We start from the raw sequence: 20,935 nt of genomic DNA on the forward strand, positions 1-20,935 counted from the left end.
GATAGATACAATGGTACTAAGCTAAAGAGGATGTACAAGCTGATAGACCAAAATATGTTACACATGTACAAGGTTTTGTTCATGTTTTGGTTTTTTGTGAGATGGAAATGTTTGTGAAGGGTGGGATGTATATAATAGTTGATAGGTGGATAGGTAGATGGTTTGCGAAAAGCTTAAGTGAAAATGGGGTTCTTTGTGTGCATGTGATAGGATACAAGCTAGGATACAAGATTATTTACAAGCTGAAATATGGTACAAGCTTTGGACAAGATTTGAATATACAAGTTATGGTACAAGATTTACAAGGTATAATACAAACTTTGGTACAAGATTTAAAAGCTGAGGTACAAGTTTTACAAGCTATACAGGAGCTCTAGATGATAAGATAGCGGGATGGCGCAAGTTGGTGCAAGATGCAGAAGCTAAGGATGAGGTGATAGAAAAAGATATGGATTTGGCAGGTGGCATCCAATGATGATGGTAGATGTGTGACCAAGGATGGGGACAATGCTAAGGTTGGTGATAGCTGAGTTGGTAGATGGTGCTAGAGTGAATGGCTAATGAGAGGACGACATTGGATTTGCATGAGGATAACCTAGAGTGAGATACCAATGATAAGGGAGGATGGACAAGACAAGATCTCCAAGGAATACAGTGCACCCAGTTAGAAGATGACATGCAAAAGAAGGTCTTACAATGGATATGATAGGATTGAAGCTAGGATGGAAAAGCTGAAGGTGCTAGGGAGATGGATGATAGCTGTGATGGTTGGCTGAAGCTGCAGGAGATAAGTGGATGGTGTGAGATGGAAGTTGGAGGATCAGGGATAGGTGGATAGATTGGAAGATGGAGTTGGATGTCAAGAGATGACCAAAAGCATGAGGGTGATAGGCTAAGTTGGCGATGGCAGGATTATGCATGACGCTTGTTTGCCAAGTTTTCATCATGGTACTTGTCCAAGGCGCTTGAATTGCCAAGTTTTCACCATTGGAAGATTTTTTTGTTTTTTTGTTTTTTTATTTGATTTTTTGACTTTTTGACTTTGGACTTAGCTGGAATGATTTTGGCTTTCTTCAGCTATTTTTGGCTTTTTTTTCAGGATTTTTCACTGGCTGTTGGAATGTTCAATTTTGTTGCTAGCTGTTGGTACACCGGATGTGTGATTTATGCAATAGATTGGATTAGATGGGATTGATGGTAGATGGAGGGATGAAAAGGCTGAAAAGGAGCATGAGATGGGGTTGCTTGCAAGATCAACATTGGCACATGTTGGGACAGGTGTGAAAAGAGCATATGGGGGATAGATGGTAGATGCGGGCTTGATGGTGGATTTGTGGAAGCACACTTGGGGATATAGGCACCCAAGACAGAGTTATGAGATGGGGGACATGAGTCACTGGATGGGGGATTAGCAATTGTGGATGCCATTATGCATTAGGTTTTAACTTTTTTCTTTGGGATCCACATGGTTTTGGATTTTCTTTTCATAGGCTTTTGCATTGTTTTGCATTCTTTTATTGGATTTTTCCTTTTTGGAATATGTCTTTTAGAATAGACATATGATTGCCTAGGATGTGGATTTTAAGCTTTATGCATTTTGAAGTTGGCATTTACATTGCTGTGGTAAGCTTTGGGAAGATGGTTGGGAGAAGCTTTGTGAGATGGAGAGGATATGGAAGAGTGTGTAGGGGGATGATGATGGATGATGTGCCCTGATATGTGCCTTTGTTGATCTTGCATAGGAATGGAGGGAATATGATTTTTATGATGGCTGATAGGAGGATGGAGGATGGTAGATTTTGGGACATGGGGATCCAAAATGGATTTAGCAGATGAAGGGGGGATATGGTAGGTTGCTTTGGGTTGCAAAGATGGTGGAGGGGGGATGACATAAGATTCCTTGAAGGAGTGATGGGAGGCTGGCATGGTGGGCCTGGAGATAGGCTTGGTTTGGTGATGGCGTGTACCAACACTTTTAGATGGTGAGCCTTTGGATACATATCCAAGACCATGAAATCTTGGATTCTTTTGTGCAATAATAGGCTTTCTGATTCCTTGCTCTTGTGGTCCTAAACCTTGACCTTGATAATGCCATCGATTAAGCATTTGAATAGGCTGAGGAAAATTTTTGCTTGTAGAAAATGGTAGAAGTGCTTTATTAGATGTACTGCAATGGGGAGATACTATGCTTAATTCTTCTGCTGAGAGGGGGCCACCATGGATGAATGTAAGTGAACCAAGAGGGTAGATTATAGATGGTGGAATAGCTTGGATAGGTTGTAAGATGGAAGCATGGAGCAGAGAGATGGTAGGATAGGATCTTGATTTAGCTGATGGGATGAAAAGATATCTTGCAGTATAGGAGGTATGGCTTAAGGTTTTGGAGATGGAGGGGATGGTAACTGCACTATGGATGGAAGACATGGTATGAGGATATCTTCGTTTATGCTTTGGGGTATGTCAACATGCTTTTGGGTAGGATCTTGATAGGATTGGATTGGAGTGGATGGTGCGATAGGAGGTGAAGGAATGGATTCTTCAAAGGTAGCAGATGGATAGATGGGAGATTCGGTAGTGGAGATGGGTGAGTAGAAGATGGATGCATAAGGGTCATTACAGGAGATTTGGAAAATGCTTGGAGGTGATGTGGATAGGATTTGGAGGGATTTGATAGGTGGTGGGATTTTGATGCTTGCAGGAAGTGGAAGGATTTTAAGCAATTTGATGGATGGCATGGGGATGATAGCTATGGGAGATGAAGGTGATATTATAGATGGGGAAGCTTCATCACTAACTACTTCACATGGTTGGATTAGATGACATGGCTTATCGACTGTTGGAGGTGAATTTTCTTATATTTCCTCTAGGAGATTCCTTGGAGACTCGTGTGTCAGAGGTGGAGGTGGATTGACAGGAATAGCTAGTGTGATGGGGGTGGAAGATTGGAAGCTTGGTTGATTGGGTGATGGAGGAGAAGCTGGGATATCAGATGGCATGACTAGATAGTTTGGAAGCACATGTGGATTTTGGGGGATGCTTGGGGGAATGTTTCTAAGGCTTTCAATATACCCGTCATAGTCAACAAGATTTTCATCATCATTGGAATAGGAGGTGTCGGGAGCAAGGACAATACGATTGAACACATCATGATAGGTTTGGGATTTCATGTTTTGATGATGAGTCGGATGGGGATGAGGTCTTGCATATGGATGAACATGGAAGCTCATGGTTGGATTTGGATTAAGCACAGATTTTGGATTGGCTGATGAAGGATTTCCTAGGGAGAGTCAAAGTTTTATGATAGACCTAAGGAGGATTGGCTAGAGATTTTTGGCTTTCCTGTGGATGGAAGACTTCAAGGGCATGCTGTAAAAAACTGAGAGTTTTTCTTTCCTCTGTGCAGGACTGGTGGAGATTGTGTCAACTTAAGGATAGACTAATCATCCTATGGGCATGACACGAGATTGACCACTTGTGGATCCCAACCTTTAGCTTAAGGTGACGAGGGATACAATGACAAAGCTAGATTACCCTAGACAATGCTCTGTCAAAGGGACAACCTTGGTGAGATTGGTTGATTGGTAGGATTGATTGGATAGAAAATTCTAGTAGAGTGACAACAACTCTTTAAAGGCTTGGGTGTGATTTTGGATTGGGTTGCTAACTGGCTGGGGGGGATGATTTGGATGGACTTTGGATTTGGGATTGTTCTAGAGCAGAGAACTAAGGGAACTTGGATGATATTTTGATGAGGGAGTGACTACGCCAAGTATGCCTTGAGCTGGGATGATTTTTGCTTTTTTGGGATTTTGACCAAAGTTGGCAAACATTATTTCAAAAGCTATGAACAAACAAGCAGACAAAATTTCGGAGCAAGCACGTCAAACACACCAACATCCTAGGAAGCTTTCTACAAGGATGAAATTTGGTTTAACTAGGGAGTCTTTGATATACACAAGGTACGTGAGGCCCAAGTCCATAGATGAAACCAAAAAAGATGTCACACAGCCGAGAGGAGCGGTAACCCACTTCTCCTCTTTCACTTCTCAAGGGTATAAAGTTCCTTGAGGCTTAGCTTGAGTGACAAAATCTTGATTTCAAGAGAGGTGTCTTTGGATTCACCTCTTGATCTTTATACTCCGTCGGAACGCTGGAGTTGAGGTCGTCCAAGGGGTGATGAAATCCCCAAGCAGGCCTCCTAAAAAGTGTAAAACAAGACCACATATATGATCTTGGGTTTTAAAAGACACGTGTTCATTCCAATTGATGATTTACATTTTGCAAGTTATGATTGAAGACACTTGTGATTATGGCATACAATGTTCATTTAAATTTGACAGTGTCGTCAGCATAATGGAAGTCAAGAGATTGTCAACATAAGAAATGCTTGCGTCATTGAAAATGCATCAAAACTATGCAATGTTTATTGATTGTTAGGCATTCAAGATTGAGTGTGACTTTGTTTTAAGCCCAAAATAAAGATGTGTGAAACTCGATTGTCAAGCGTGCGCCCGGGGGCCCTCCATGTCAATTGGTTGTTCAATTTTAGTGCCCAAATGAAGCGTTAGCGAACCTAATGTGCATTGAAAAAAAATTCTAACTTAGAAAAACTAATAAAAACACAAGTAGAGTTTGATTTTTTTGGAGCACTTAACACCCTCTTAGGTGGACCCATCCCCATAGATGGTGCTGAGATTGCAACCAATAGTTAAATTGGTGGGTGATTAAAGAGGGTGAGTCCAATGAAAAACTCACTCAAAGCACTTTTATTTTTTTTTATAACTTAGAAGATTACAAAAATGTGGATTTAGATTCTTTTTATGCCCAAAAATTAAAATGTGAGATATTGCAATGGTTAATTGATCTTATGTATTCAAGATTGAGTTTGTTTGTTTTAAGCATGCATTCCAAGAAAGATTGATTTTAATCCATTGCATTCAAGAGTGTGTTTTGAGAAACATACATTCAAAGGAGAACGTGTTTAAACATGCAAGTTCATTCTAAGAAAAACCTAAAAAACATGATTAAGTTCGTTGCTCCAACCTGCAATGAGACAAAAAAAAAAAATTAATTAGTGACCCAAAATCTTCCAAAATGAAAGCTTAACTATGAGAAATTTTTTTAAAACTTTTTTTTGTTCTTTTTGATATGCGTAAAAATGCTTAGAATGGTCTATTTCCTACAGAACCACTAAAAGTCAAATTTTAATTTATACTTTATTTTTTTATTTTTTATTTTTTAATTTTTAATTTTTTTATTTAAAAAAAAAAATAAAAAGTGCAAGAACTGATATGCTAAAATAGAAATGCAACAAAAATAGGCAGAGATGACAGTTCATCAGGTGGAGATGCCAAAATTTGGAGACGTTGATCTGTGGAGACACCAATCTGTGAAGACAATAGAGAAAGAAGCGGAGATGATAGGTCAGTTTGGCAGTGCAAAAAATTGGAGACAAGCGAAGATGATGATCTGCGGAGACGACAGTTTGGGTTGGTGGCAGTGGAGATGATAGAATAGGAGAGGCAGCAGCGGAGATGACAGAGTATCTAGCAAAGACGCTAATCTGTGAAGACGACAGTTAAGGATGCAGAGATGACAGTCTAGTGGCAGCGCCGACAGTAGAAGACCAGGCATAGATGTTGATCTGCGGAGATGTTGGTTTGGTTTTGGAGATGACAGAGTAGCTGGTGAAGACGATAATTTGTAGGCACAGACGCCAATCTGTGGAGATGAAACTGCGTGAAAAGAGCTGAAATGCATGATTTTTTTCTAGAATTTTTTATTTATTTATTTTTTTTTTTGGATTTTTGAGGGTATGTCTTCTTCCCAAGTGTACCCTTCAACTTGCAAAAATAAGTGAAACACCCTACAACTCACTTAAACAACAAGAAACATTAAATTATTAGAAAAAACAACATATAGATAGAAATGAATGATTAAATGACCCATAGTGGGGTCCCACCGGGCATGTCAAAATGTATATGCTATATTAGTATGTTAGAAACACTAAATTAAGAAATCAAAAGCATTTACAAACTAAAATAACATAACATAAATGAGAGACTAAAGAGGAAACCACAATTGGAAATGTGAGCCAAAATGAATGGACTCTCCCAATAGGATTTAGCTCTTTGCTTGGTAGATGAGTCTAAGGATTGGGATGTATGCTCAAGTACTCAAAATTTACTTCAATGGATGTTGAGTAATGGCAAATTGGTAGCTTTGTGAGCTCTCAATTTGACATTATAAGGTTAAGGTTGGTGGTTTTTGGCTCTCAAAAGGGCATTACAACTTTAGCTCCAAGATTGTGATAAAATGGCTTGGGAGGGGATTCAATTTATAGGCTAAGGGATTGAGGGATGGAGGGCTAAGATGCAAGGAGAGAAAAAAGCTTATGGAGGGCTAGGATGCACTCAAAGGAGAGCACATGGATTATGCTTGTTTAACACCAACCAGGGAGTGACACATGTCACATGGTGAGTGGATGGAGGAAAGGGGATGGATGAGTCAACAAAAGAGGCTCAAGGGATAATATCTTCATAAAGACCCTTCATTATGGCTTGTAAGAGCTTGTAAGAGTCTTTATTGCCTTTGTAAGAGCATTCATTGTTGGGTGGTTGGGATATTTTGGAGGGAGTCGAGATTGTTGACTTTGCTTGGCTTAGGAAAGTCTTAAGCTTGCTTAGAGAATGTGACAAGTTTAGAGGGTGGATTAGGCTTGGGTTTAGGATTAGATTAGGGATGTTAGAGATTTGCAAGTGGATGGCATTCATGAGGGTGGGTGAGTTAGTGGCTAAGGTTTCTTAGTATGGGTGGATGGGGTGGATTAGGCTAAAAAGGGGGTTTAGGATCGTTTAGGGGTTATTAGATTTGAGGGTTTCATTTATCAAATAGATTTATTTAATAAATGGGGATTTTGGAATTAGATAGAAGAATAGGATTTAATTGATAAATGATAAGTTATTTGATTTATCAATTAGGACTATAGATGATTAATTAAATTAATCAGCTAGGGGATGACAAAGGATTAATTAAATATAAATTTAATTAATGATGCCTTTAGAGATAACTAAATAGGATTACTAAAGCGGTGTTATCAAATTTAGGTGTCTACAGCATCAACAAAGTTCCACTGAAGATCTATCAAGTTGATGCAGATTGTCACACTTTAGGTGTGAAATGCAGAGCATACATTGCATATGAATCATTAAAAAAGGTACATAACAAATTCAAATTTTGTATCCTTTGGAATTTGATGTCAAAGAGGGAGAGTTTAGAGTCCACAAGGAAGAATTAAAGTCAAAGAGAAAAAGGGAGAGTTTTGTATCTCAGAAGGAAAGTATTTAGAGATGGAATCAACAACATAGAGGGAGAAGATGACAAAAGTACACAACAAAGTGTTGATAGGTGTCAGAGGGAGAATTCATTTGGGAGTAGCTAAGAAAAATCTAGGTAGAATCTCAAGGGGAGTTGGTATGGATGAGAATTAGAATGAAACTAAGCATATTATTCAATTTCTCATAATTTTATCAGTTTATGTTGACATGTGTTTCCATCAATGCCAAAGAGGGAGTTTGTGGGAAAAAAAATCTTCAAATTGTATGTTATCATTAACATTACATAAATGTCAGTATTAACCAAGCAATGAAGGACTTACAATATTAACCAAGAATATTTAGTATTGACCAAGAAATCAAGTAATGAATAACATCTAACATTAACTAAGAAGTTAATTAATGAAGGATATCCTACTTGTAGTGTTAATAGAGTGGTCGGACATCAAAGTAATCCCAAGTTTAATCGAGCATTCAATCCTAGTATTGACTAAGTGATTGCTAGAAATATAAGAAGAGTAACTGAAAGGGGAGGTGTGAATCAATTACTACTAAAATAAATCCCATATCCCTTAAATGTCAGTACAAAAAAACTCTATGAAAATTGAATTCCACTGATGCTCAAAAAACACATAGAAAAATGTTGTAACTTGATAAACATTGAAATAGCTCAACAAATTCTTAACACGAAAATCTTAAGATTTTAACTATGATTAATATTATTTTAACTTAGTTGCAAACACATAAGATAAATATCATGAACACACTTGAAACCAAGATTTAACATGGAAACCCAATTTGGGAAAAATCACCAATTGTAACTAGTTATTGATTTTCACTCTTCTGAAGTGAGCCTTGTTAGAAGCCACCCTTGTTAAAGGTTACAAAACACAATGGTAGGTGTGACCCTACTAGAGGATTTAATCACCCTATTAGAAGTGGCCTTGTTAGAGGCCTTTAGACAATTTAATAGAAATGTCACCTTGTTAGAGGATTTACAAATGGCTATTAAGCCAACTCTGTTAAGAGATTTAGAGAACTGATACAATGGTTAGAGAGTAACAATTAGATGACTTGATTTTGATGCAACTAAATTGGTAATTATAGATCTCAATTCTGGCTTGTATACTTGATCCTTCTTGATTGAATGTATCTTTTTTAGCTCCAAAAGGATATTCTTCTTATCCTTCTAATTCACTTCCTCTTATCATCATTAAATCTTCAATGATCTTCCATGCATTTTTTTTTCTAATTCCTAATTTGACCTTATATTTATATGTTTCATATTGTCAAGTCAGCTAGAATATAACTTAGAATAATCAATATTCGTCTTCTCAATTGGCTAGAACCAACAAATAATTCAATTGAACTCAATATGCCACAATAAGAATATCCTTTGTTGACTGACCCTGCTCAGTAGAAACTAACTCAGACCGATTTTCCTATGTTAACCAAGTGATCTTAGTTAACACTACATATTCACAAAGTTCCTTTAGTAACTGAGTGAGCTCGGTTAATAATGGTTCCATCCAACATTTCTTTCATTAACCGAGTGAGCTTGGTTAAAACTCAACTTCTGTAAACTTTCCTTTGACACCTGAGTGAACTCGATAGATACTATCCTTAGAACTAGGCAAACTCTGGAGTGCTCGACAGACACAAAAAACTATCTATAATGCTCGAGTAAGCTTGGCATACACTAACTAGCAATGATATGATATTTTGTGTAACATCAAAGACAATACACAATTAATTAATTGTATTCAACAATCTCCCTCTTTGGCATTGATGGAAACACATTATTTTTAGAGAAAGAATAAAGTAACTAATGTATCCTTAGTTTCATTCTAATTCTCATCCATGAGAACTCCCTCTATCAATGTGAACTCTTTCTACCTTTAGTTTCTCCCTGTATCAAAAACTTCTATCTACAACTACTTCTTCTGATAACAAAATCTATCTTTGATATCAGACCAAGTTCATTCTCCCTTTCGACATCTCTTTCTCCTTCTCTTGACAAAATTTCTATGAGATATGATAGAAAACTTCTCCCACTTTTACATCTCATGCCAAAGAAAATATTTAGTAACTATCAATGTACCTCAAGTACTTACTCATTTGAAATATGCCATTGTCAATACTACACCAATTGATTGATCTTCAACATGCTTTGGTTGATACATCACTAAACTTCATTTAGTGAGCTTCAGATAGAAGAATTACCCCTACCTTACCTCTTAGATACATAAATGCATCTATAGGTAATGGCTTGGTAAATATGTCTACAATTTGTTCTTTAGTATTTACATATTTCAATCTGACTTCCTTATCTTGTACCAATTCTCTCAAAAAATGATATTTTATAGAAATGTGTTTTGTTTTGGTATGCATCACTAGATTCTTTGATATATTAATTGCACTGGTGTTATTATAGTATATGACCATAGGATCTTTGATCGCTATCTTCATACCTACCAACAGTTATTTGAACCAAACAATATTAGAATAATTAACTGCTATTGCCACATATTCAACCTCTGCTATGGATTGATAAATACAATTTTGTTTCTTGCTTATCCAAGAGACTAGTCTTTTATTAAGAAAGAATGTTCCACCATTGGTTCTCTTTCTATCATCAATCCTTCTTGCCCAATCAACATTTGTGAATACTCTTAAATCCAAATTGCCTCTTATTTTGTACCATACACTATAGTTTTAGTACCTTTGAGATATCTCATGATTCTCTTGATTGCCATTATGTTATTTTCTTTGGGATTTGCACTACATACTACAATTTTCTAATCATTGATCTATATTTAGTTTGATTTGACTCTTTGGAATCATCATTATCAAAAAGATTATGTCCAGTAGACATAGGGATACCAACTAGCCTTGAATCTTCCATTCCAAATTTCTTTAGTGTCTCCTTGATATATTTAGATTGAGTAATGTAGATACCATTTTTCTTTTGATAGATGTACAATCCAACAATTTTTTTTTATCTCTATAAACATAGACATCTCAAATTCTTTACTCATTTATTCTAAAAATGTCTTGCACAAGTCATCACTTTCTATGAATAAAGTGTCATCCATAAATTATTCTTCCAACACAATCTTCTTGTCTAGTCATTCTTTGATATATAAACTATTGTTATCATTTCTTCTTTAAAAACCAATCTGTATCAACTAGTTATGAAGTATTTCATACCAAGCTCTAGGAGCTCGCTTGAGACCATATAATGCCTTGCGTAATTTGTAGACCATGTCTCTTTTTCTAGGATCTACAAAGCCTTTATGTTTTTCTACGTAGACTTCCTCATCAAGAATTCCATTGAAGAATGTAGATTTTACATCCATTTGATATACTTTAAATCCTTTGTGAGATGCATATGCTAGTAAAGTTTTAGCACCTTCTAATGTTGCAATAGGAGAAAAAGTTTCACAATAATCAATACCTTCTTTGTGAAAATAACCTTTACATACTAATCATTCATTGTTTTTGGAAATTTCTCCATCTTCATTTAGCTTATTTCTGAATACCCACTTTGTGCCAATTACATTTTTATCCTTGGGTCTAGGAACAAGAGTCCAAGTTTTTTTCTTCTTTTTCTATTTGTCATGAGCCATGATTAATGTATTCATTCTTTATAAAAACATATGCTTATATTTGTTTTATTATTTGAGTTAATATCTTAAATACATTATTGTGATAACACTATTGTCAAGTTATATCAATCAATAGCATAAAAATTATAATGTTAATAAATTAATAGTATTAATGTTAAAGTAATGGTCATCGAGCAAAAGGTGTTGATCATTCATCTCTCATGATTATATTAAAAACATTATACTAATCCAAAATACACTAATCAATTAACTACAAATACTTTTCAATTAAAAAATACTATCACTCTTATATATTATATTACAAATATCCTTACCATAAACTATAAATACTTTTCAATTCAATACAATATAACTTTTATAAATTATACTAAAATAAATAAATAAACATACATCCAATTAATGTACATAACTAAGAAACATAACATTTAATAAAAATAATGATAAAACATATATTGGGACACGTCACTTCACTCACATTTGCTCTAGCCAAATGAAGAGATATTTATTAGGGTTAGGGTAAATTTTGAAGGCATAGAAAATTTGGGAAAAAAAAAGAAATAAAGTTATAAATATTAGCCATGGGTCGTGTGAAGATCTCTGCCCAAAGTACAAACAAATACCCACAGCCTTTGCACCAAAGGTACAGCCAGGTACCCACAAACTCTACATAAAAGTACAAAATGTTAGATACTAAATGTAGTACATCAGGGACACCCACAAATATACATTTAAGGAAAAAATTTAAAAGAACACCAATCGTGTGCCAAGTCACATAAGTATTTAGGTCGAGTACACAGTACATCAGACTCCATCAATCAATAGAGTACCAAGTACTAATCGATACGTAAAGGGCATATCGACTCATTGAATTATATTGAAAATTTCATTAAGGGTAAAATACATGATACAAGCCATTTTATATATATATACACACAAGTATAGATGTGAATATATGAAATATAAAAACTAGATAAATATTGAATTAAGGGATACATGTATTATATATATATATATATATATATATATATATATATATATATATATATATATATATATATATATATATATATATATATATATATATATATATATATATATATATATATATATATATATATATATATATATATATATATATATATATATACACACATATATATATATATATATAAGGATACATTCATAAGGATCATGATGACATTAGGAACATATTCTAGTTATAGTACATAAGATCTATTTCTCATCCACATTATGATATCTTAAGGTAGGGAGTTGGTGGAGGGAGAGGAGGAGTAATTTTGGGCACATGACAGATATCCTCCGGGGAGCTGCTTGTAGTCTCTTTCATGCACCCTTTGGCACTGTAAGTCTTCCATCTTATGATGATCATAATAAGGAAAGAGAAAGATTCCTATGCACTATATGAAGAAATCTTCCAAATGATTATGTTCACTAGATTAACACTCATCCACTCCATAACTTAATAATAATGATGGTTATATGTTTCTAAATATTGAATGATTCTCTAAATTATGGCTAAAATTTAGATTTTAGGTGAATGGATTAAAAAAGGGATCATCACAAGTGGTATCAGAGCATGATCCTTCCATCTTGTAAAAATAGTAAATGAGAAAGGGAGCAAAAATGAGTGAACAATTATCTAATGAACTTAGGAATATTATGGAACAAACAAACCAAACTCTAGTAGAGAAAATAGAGAGATCAAACCAAGCACTTCTCCAAGCATTGCAAAACATGGGAAATTCCATAAACAATCTAAAAAACAATAATTCTGGTGGGAGAGACATAAGTTTAAATCACTTTGAAAATAATGGAGCTTCATCATATTGGGTGCCCAAACCCCCTTTCTTACCTAGGGAGGACCCCTCAATGGAAGGGGAGGGACAAACAACCAATAATGCTATTGAGAACACAAGAGCTTATGCCAACCTTGAACCAAAAATTAGAGAGCTAGTAACATTTATAGAATTTTGTGAAGCCAATAGACAAGAAACTCCTAGGAGGGTAAGAAGACTTCAAAATCAAGATTTTAAAAGAAAAGTAAATAAAGTAACACTTCCAAATTTTGAGGGATCAAGAAAATCCATAGCACATGCTTGGTTACAAAAATCGAACACTTATCTCACCCTTAGCCCTATGACAAAAGAAGATGCACTTCAATTCGTGATTCTTCACTTGGAGGGAATGGCACACGATTGGTGGCACCATGGCCTTGTTACTCAAGGGCACCAAAATATCAATTCTTATGAAGAATTCTCTCAAAAACTCATTAAGAGATATGATAGAAGGCATCCCCAAGAGAATTTTAAGAAATTGACTCAAATAAGGCAGCAAGGAATGGTGGAGGATTATAAAAAAGAGTTCTAGAAGATTTCAGTCCAAGTCATAGGAGTAGATGATGACCGCTCCACCTACTTGTTTATAAAAGGATTAAAAGACTCATTAAAGGTCCAGTATGTGCCCTAAATCTTTCATCCTTAGATGATACTTTTAAAATAACACTAAGACCAGAGTTCTCAACTATGAATAACAAGACATGGAATAAGCCAAACACAACATCTCACAAGAAAGATAATTTATACAAAAAGTTAGTACCTAGAAAAGAACAAGAGGAGTTAAAGAAAAAGAATTTATGCTTCAAATGCCAAGAACCATGGGGTTCGAGCCATAGTTGCAACCAGAAGAGAAACCCTTGTCATAATTGCAATAAATGTAAAAAGAGGGGTCGCCTCCAAAGAATGGAAGAAGACCCTGAAGAAGAAAATACCAAAAAAAGAGCAAAATATGAGGAAAGAAATGAATAAGAAGAAGAAGGAGAAGGATATGGAGTGATATATACTATTACTCAATGGACAGAAAGTCATTGCACTAGTTGATAGTGGAGCATCCCATCACTACATTGATGAAAAACTAGTTAATAAAATGAAGTTAAAAATTGAAAAGTTCAAGGAATTTACTATTGATCAAGCCACTAGATCATTGGTACGATGTATAAAGGTGATTCCACAACAAGAAATCACATTGGGAAGAAAACACACCATTAGAGAGGACTTGCATGTGGTTCCATTAGATTCAAATATAATTTTCGGGGCTCCATGGATATTTTCTTTGGGATGTTTTAAGTTTGACCTTCCAAACTTGAAGATCCAATTTGAACATGAAGGGGAAGAAATAACCTTGGAGGGAATACCTTATAGTTCTGTGAAACTAGTCTCATGCAAAAGAATAGAAAGAATATTATGGCATGGTAAAGGAGAGTGGGTTGCACAATGCTTAGTACTAAAAAAATCTACTCCACAAGAATCAACCATCCATATAGATATTGAGCCCATTATTAAGAAACACCAAAGGGTGTTTGAAGAAATTCCACTAGGATTACCACCCAAAAGAGGATTTAAACACCTTATAGAATTGGAAAAAGATGCTAAACCAATGATTACCACCCCTTATCAACATCCTCAAAAATATAAAGATGAAATTGAAAAAGCCATTCAAAAACTCCTAGCAATGGGACGTATTCAACCTAGTTCAAGTTCTTTTGCATCACTGGTGTTACTTGTAAAAAGGAAGGATGGGACAATGAGGATGTGTGTAGATTATCAAGCACTAAATAAGAAAACTATTATAAATTTCTATCCCATTCCTAGGGTGGATGAACTCATAGATGAACTTCACGGAGCAATATATTTTTCTAAGATTGATTTATGATTAGGATACCACCAAATCAGAATGAGGAAGGAGGATGTTCCCAAGATAAAATTTAGATGTCATTATGGAAATTTTGAGTTTCTAGTTCTACCCTTTGGCCTCACTAATTCCCCAACCACTTTCTAGTCATGCATGAATCATATCTTTTAGAAACAACTTAGGAAATTTCTACTTATATTCTTTGATGACCTTATTATCTTTGTTAGGTCATGGCCAGAGCACTTCCAACACATTGAAGAAGTCCTAAACATATTGGAATCTAAATCCTTATTTGTAAAAGCATCAAAGTGTGAATTTAGGTTAGAAGAAATTCTCTACCCAGGTCATAAAATTAGTGCCAAGGGTGTAAGCATGGATGCAGAAAAGGTTAAAGCAATAAGGAAATGGCCAAAACCCAAGACCTTAACTCAACTTAGGGGATTTTTGGGCTTATGCAGCTACTATAGATGATTTGTGAAGAATTTTTCCAAGATAGCATCCCCTCTGATAGACTTAACAAAAAAAGGAAATTTTTGATGGAATGAGGTAGCACAGGAAGCTTCTAAAGAGTTAAAGGAAAAAATGAGCTCTTGTCTAGTCTTAGCTATTCCAAATTTTGCATTACCTTTTGAATTATAGTGTGATGCTTCAGGTGAAGGAATTAGGGTATACTCATGCAAAACAAACACCCTATTTCTTTTGAGAGCCAAAAACTTTCAAAGACAGAAAGACACTACTCAATCTATGATAAGGAAATGTTGGCTGTCATGCATGCATTGGCAAAATTTGGACAATACCTAGTATGTGGAAGGTTCAATATTAAGATAGACCATAATAGTTTAAGGTTCTTTATGAATCAAAAAGACCTTAATGATCATTAGCAAAAATGGGTAAGCAAGATCCAAACCTATAATTTTGATATTGAGTACGTCAAAAGGAACCAATAATGTGGTAGTAGATGCCTTATCTTGAAAAGGCCATTTGAACACTCTTACTAGTATCATAGGTGATTGGAAAAATGACATTGTTGTAGAATATGCTAAGGACCCAACAACTAATGAGATCATGGAGGGAAATATACCCAATGATGAATTCAAAATAATTGAAGAACTCATTCTATATAGGGGAAGAATACTACTTGTAGTAAATTCCAAGGTTAAAGGAAAAATTATGAAGGAATACCATGACAACCCTCTATCTAGAAACATAGGGTTCTACAAGACTTACAAGAAGATAAGGGAGAGGTACTCTAGGAAAGGCCAGAAGAAGGACATTATGAAGTATGTCCAAGAATGTATCACATGTTAGAAGAATAAGTCTGAACAGAACCACCTAGTTGGTTTATTACAACCATTACCCATTCCAAATCAAAAGTGGGAAGTGTTTCCATGGATTTCATTATAGGGTTACCAAAAGTGCAAGAAAGAAATTCCATCTTTGTAGTGGTGGATAGGTTGACCAAATATGCACATTTCTTTCCAATATGCATACATTATAATGCACCATAGATAGCAGAGTTATTCTTCAAGGAAATTTTTAGGCTACATGAGTTACCAAAGAATATTATTAGTGAGAGGGATAGAAAGTTTCTCAGCCTATTTTGGAAAAAAAAAATTTGGTTAGCAGGAACTGAGTTGACTCCCAACACTAGTTACCACACCCAGATGGATAGACAAATCGAAATTATTAACATATGGATAGAAGGTTATCTCAGAAACTATGTGACAAGACAACAAAATACATGGACCAAATGGTTATACTTAGGAGAATACTGCTATAATAACAGCCATCACATATCAATTGGGATGATTTTTTTTAAAGCATTATATGGATATGAGGCCACCACATTCGAAGATCTGATTATTCAAGAAAGCAAGGTACCAGGGGCCAAGGATTTCATCCAACAAAACTTTGATATTATGAAAACTCTAAAGGATAATCCTCACCATGCTCAAAACCAACATAAGATATATGCTAATCAAAAGTGAGTGGAAAGGATATTCAAAGTTGGAGATCTAGTATTCTCAAGAGTAAAACCCTACAAACAATCTTCACTTAAGGTCAATGGAGCAGAGAAACTAAAGCCACATTTCTATGGACCATATCGGATCTTAAGAAGGGTAGGTGAAGTAGCCTACGAGATAGAATTACCTGAGAATAGAAGGATTCACAATATCTTTCATGTATCTAGACTAAAGAAAGTCCTCAGGAAACATATATCCCTATGTTGATTTGTCGCCACTAGATAATGAAGGAAAACTCATCTTAGAACCTAAGGTTATTCTTGAAAGGTGTGATATTAAACTTAGGAACATGACTATTCCAGAATACTTATTGAAATGAAAAAATCTACCCATGGAAGATGCTACATGGGTGGGAGAAGAAGTCATTTCTCACTCAACATTGCTTGAGGACAAGAAAACTTAGGGAGGGTGGATTGTCATGAGCCATGATTAATGTATTCTCTCTTTATAAAAACATATGCTTATATTTGTTTTATAATTTGAGTTAATATCTTAAATACATTATTGTGATAACACTATTGTTAAGTTATAATAATCAATAGCATAAAGATTATAATTTTAATGAATTAATAGTATTAATGTTAAACTAATGGTCTCTGAGAAAAAGGTGTTGATCATTCATCTCTCATAATTATATTATAAATATTTTACTCATCCAAAATACACTAATCAATTAACTATAAATACTTTTCAATTAAAAAATACTATCACTCTTATATATTATATTACAAATATCCTTACCATAAACTATAAATACTTTTCAATTCAATATAATATAACTTTTATAAATTATACTAAAAGCAATAAATAAACATACATCCAATTAACGTACATAACTAAGCAACATAACATTTAATAAAAACAATGATAAAACATATATTGGGACATGTCCCTTCACTCACGTCTGGTCCAGCTAGATCAAGAGATATTTATTAGGGTTAGGGTAAATTTTGAAGGCATAGAAGTTCTGGGAAAAAACAAAAAAATGAAGTTATAAATATTAGCCACAGGTTGTGTGAAGATTTGTGCCCAAAGTACAGATAGATACCCATGGCCATTGCCCCAAAGGTGCAGTCGGGTACCCATAAACTTTGTGGAAAAGGACTGAATGTTAGGTACTAAACATAGTACATCAGGGACGCCCACAAATATACATTTAAGGAAAAAAGTTAAAAGAACACCAATCATGTGCCAAGTCATGTAAGCATTCAAGCTAAGTTTACAGTACATCAAACCCCATCAATCAGTAGAGTACCAAGTACTAATTGGTACGTAAAGGGCATATCGACTCATTGAATTATATTGAAAATTTCATTAAGGGTAAAATACATGATACAAGTCATTTAACACACACACACACACACACACACACACACACACACACACACACAAGTATAGATGTGAATATACGAAATATAAAAACTAGATAAATATTGAATTAAGAGATACATGTATTATATATATATATATATATATATATATATATATATATATATATATATATATATATATATATATATATATATATATATATATATATATATATATATATATATATATATATATGTATGTATGTATGTATATGTATATATAAGTATAGATTCATAAGGATCATGATGACATTAGGAACACATTCTAATTATAGTACATAAGGTCTATTTCTTGTCCACATTATGATATCTTAAGATAGGGAGTTTGTGGAGGGAGAGGTGGAGTAATTTCTAGCACATGACATATAGCCTTTAGGGAACCGCTTGTAGTTTATTTCATGCACCCTTTGGCACTGTAAGTCTTCCATTTTATGATGATTGTAATAAGGAGAGAGAAATATTCCTATGCCCTATATGAAGAAATCTTCCAAATGATTATGTTCACTAGATTAACACTCATCCACTCCACAACTTAATAATAATGATGGTTATATGTTGCTAAATATTGAATGATTCTCTAACTTATGCCTAAAATTTGGATTTTAGGTCAAGGGGTTCAAAAAGGGATCATCACACTATTCTATTTTCTTATTCATTTCTTCAATCCAACTTTCATTATCCAAATCATCTTTAACATTTCTAGGATAAAAAATAGCAAGCAAACATGTACCTTTCAATTTGGTTCTTGTTATTGTTACATTTGACTTGTCCCCAATGATCTGATCTGATGCATGATGCTTTCTGACATATCTTGCTAACATAGGTACTTTGGATTTGGAATTTGTTTTAGTGATTTCTTTATGAAGTTTAGTATCAAGCTCGAGTCCTATTGTCTATGAATTAGGTCCATCAAAGTTAGTTTTCTCTAGTAATAGCTCGATAGCTTCTGATTGTGACTTTGGTTGCATTGATTGAAACTTGGTAGTTGTTAGAGATTTTGGGGACTTGGAAGGTGAAGCCTCTTGTCTTCTAGATGGATTTGGCAAGGTATTAGGTTTGTAGTAAACAAATATTCTATAATTTTTATGCTCTTTGTTGCTTTCTTCTTCACTATTTTCATAAAACTCATCAATTCTCACATGTGCACTTTCTATGATTTTATGAGTAGAAAAATTCAAACATTTGTATGCTTTACTTCTATATGAGTATCCTAGAAATATGCCTTCATCACCTTTGACATCAAATTTACCTTTCCTATATTCTTTCAAGTAACTTACATTAGGTTTGTAGCCATACCATAGTTCATAAGGAATTTGATTTGAGTCATTCTTTAGTTGTACTCTATTCAAGGTATGCACTATAGTGTTGATTACTTCCCTCTAGTATTTGATTGCAAAATTCTTTTCTATCATTAGTTTTCTTGCATAACTCATGATGGATCTGTTCCTTATTTCAGCTATACCATTCTTCTAAGGTGTACTAGGGGGTGATACTTGTCTTTTAATTCCTTTTTCAATACAAAATTCATTGAATTCATTAGAAATGAATTCACCACCTCTATCTAATCTCAAACATTTCAGCTTCTTTCTAGTTTCTCTTTCTACTCTTGTAAGATACCACTTGAATTTTTGAAAAGCTTCAGATTTTTCTTTTAGATACATCATAGTCATCATTCTAGAATTTTCATCAACAAAAGGAATGAAAAACTTATCTCCACTGTAACCCTCTATTCCAATAGGTCCACATAAGTTTGTATGAACAAATTGTAGACTTCTTCAAAATGACAGTTCTTGCTTTTGAAACTAGTCTTTCCCATCTTACCAATTTGATATTTTTTTCATAAACCCATATCAGATTTCCTCAAGCTAAGAATAACTCTTACTCTTCTATTTTTTCTTATCTTAACCAAGTTATCAAAGTTCACATGACATAATATTTTGTGCCATAACTAGCTTTCTTCTACTTGAGTAATAAAAGATGAACTTTTACTGAGATCTAGATAGAATAGATTCCCTTTTATTTGTTTGCTAGATCCAACCAGATCTCCTTTTCAATCTAGTAGTTTGGCCTACCCATTCATAAAATCTACCTTGAATCCAATATCATTAAACTATACCACACTCAGTAGATAGTGCTTTAGTCCTTCAACACAATAAGCACTATCACATATAAGTTCATTGATTAATGAGATGCATCCTTTTCCTTTTATGCAACAAGGTTCATTGTTTCCAAATCTCACACTACCCCCATTATAATATTCCATGTGTTCAAAGTTTGTTTTGTTTCTAGTCATATGATATGAGCAGCCACTATCAATAATCCATGTATCATTTTTCCTAACATGAGAGATAAGTGCCATCTTATATCATTCATCATTCGATTAATCTTTTACATCAATATATACCATTTCATCTTCATTGTTATCATAATCTTTAGCCATAAAAAAAGGTTTCTTACCTTTTTGCTTGCAGTCCTTGTAGCTTTTGAATTCTGTCTTTCTTTTATACTTATTACTTTTTTTTCATCCTTTTTTTCTCATTTTGTGCACCTAGCAGCAACGTGACTAACTTCTTCACAAGAAAAGCAGATTAGAGGAATCTTACCCTTGCACTTTCCTTTGCCTCTGGAGTATTTTCTTACAAGTAGGGCTTCAAAAACTTCAAGATCATTGTCTAAACTCTTTTCTTCTTCTTCTTCTTCTTCTTCTTCTTCACTTCTTGATTGATTACCCTTTGATTTCTTACCCCTTTTCTTGAATGAAAGCTTGGCTTCAAATGTAGACTCAATATTTTTGGAACTAGGAACATAGTTATCATAGTTATCCAACTCAAAAGTTGTCAATCTTCCAACTAGAACATCCAAAGTTATAT

Source organism: Cupressus sempervirens, chromosome 3, assembly GCF_028749045.1.
Source record: "Cupressus sempervirens isolate cs-2001-9-10 chromosome 3, ASM2874904v1, whole genome shotgun sequence".
Taxonomy (NCBI): domain Eukaryota; kingdom Viridiplantae; phylum Streptophyta; class Pinopsida; order Cupressales; family Cupressaceae; genus Cupressus; species Cupressus sempervirens.